The sequence below is a fragment of the Rattus rattus genome, chromosome 4 (assembly GCF_011064425.1).
Source record: "Rattus rattus isolate New Zealand chromosome 4, Rrattus_CSIRO_v1, whole genome shotgun sequence".
Classification (NCBI taxonomy): Eukaryota; Metazoa; Chordata; class Mammalia; order Rodentia; family Muridae; genus Rattus; species Rattus rattus.
Genome location: NC_046157.1, coordinates 77,501,891 through 77,503,325, shown reverse-complemented (window position 1 = coordinate 77,503,325; position 1,435 = coordinate 77,501,891). Strand labels below are relative to the sequence as shown.

The 1,435-nt window shown below is 47.8% G+C and overlaps 1 non-coding gene across 1 annotated transcript; it reads right to left on the bottom strand.

Annotated features, from left to right (window-relative positions):
• Positions 1–514: 514 nt before the first annotated feature.
• On the bottom strand, positions 515–645 carry LOC116899869. The gene has a single exon (XR_004387863.1). It is a non-coding gene; the product is annotated as a small nucleolar RNA SNORA17 (small nucleolar RNA).
• Between the last annotated feature and the right edge of the window lie 790 nt (positions 646–1,435).

Below are 1,435 nucleotides of genomic sequence, written 5' to 3'. Positions count from 1 at the left end.
CTGTTAGAGTCCCATACCAGCAGTCTGGTAGTCATCTAGGGCTCATTCCTTGCCTGGCTTTTCAAAGTGTGAGAGGGATGCCTAACTCGGGGTCATTCTCGAACTCTTGGTCCACAGTCCCAGGAATGGTTCCTCTAGTCTTTCTGCCTTGCTCCCGGTTCTGTGGCACCAGACTGGTAGTTGTCTAAGGCTAGCTTCCTTTCCAGGCCCCCTGGTGGTTGGCTCAGGCTAGCTTCCTATCCAGGCCCCCTGGTGGTTGGCTCAGGCTAGCTTCCTATCCAGGCCCCCTGGTGGTTGGCTCAGGCTAGCTTCCTTCCAGGCCCCCTGGTGGTTGGCTCAGGCTAGCTTCCTTTCCAGGCCCCCTGGTGGTTGGCTCTAGCTTCCTTTCCAGGCCCCCTGGTGGTTGGCTCAGGCTAGCTTCCTTTCCAGGCCCCCTGGTGGTTGGCTCAGGCTAGCTTCCTTTCCAGGCCCCCTGGTGGTTGGCTCAGGAGTTGCTCTTTTCAGGGGATGTTCATCTTCTAAGCTACTAATTATTCAAATGTTCATAGGTCAGAACTCTAAGCATGAACATAGCTTCTCTCCTTCTGCCACCTATGGATGCGTATGGGACAGAGCTTGCACACCCACAACACCTTTAGGGACGTTAGAAACATCTTCATAGGATTTACTGTTCTCTATAGGCCACTGAGCTCAGAAAGAGGCAATGATACTCTGATTAATCAGTTGTCATCTCAGTGGTCAAAGCGGCAGTGATGGTGATACAGAGCCAGGGTTCTTGGGTTACACATCATAGAATATTGAGAGGATTCCTTTGTCCCTGATGCTAGGCAAATGATTATCATTAGGTGGTCACTCTGCCAACTGGAGAATACCAGTGGGATAGAAATTACAAAGTGAATTAATGTGGTGTAGATCAGAGGGTGTTGAGAGCTTCCACTAGTGGAAAAGAAGACTTCCTTTTTGGGCCAAAGCAAGGCCATCAGGATCTGGCTGTCACATAGTGGGAACAAGGGTCTTTTGGGCAACAATGGTCTCCTTTGTGTACTAAAATAGAGTTCTTCTGAAAAGAATGTCCATATTTATTTTGGGATAATTCCTTTGGTTATTTTTTTTCCATCTCATTTTCTTTTTTTGCTCTCTCTTTCTGTAAATTACACTTTGTCTTATTTAGGAGTTTTTATTGATGTGAAGAGATATTGTGACCAAGTCAATTCTTTTTCTTTAAATTGGATATTTTATTTATTTACATTTCAAATGTTATCCCCTTTCCTGGCTTCCCCTTCAGAAAACCCCCATCTCATCCCCCGTTGCTTCTATGAGGGTGCTCCCCCACCCAACCACCCATGCCTGCCTCCCCACCTTGGTGTTCCCCTACACTGGGACATCACATCTTCACAGGACCAGGAGCCTCTCTTCCCATTGATGCCCAACAAGG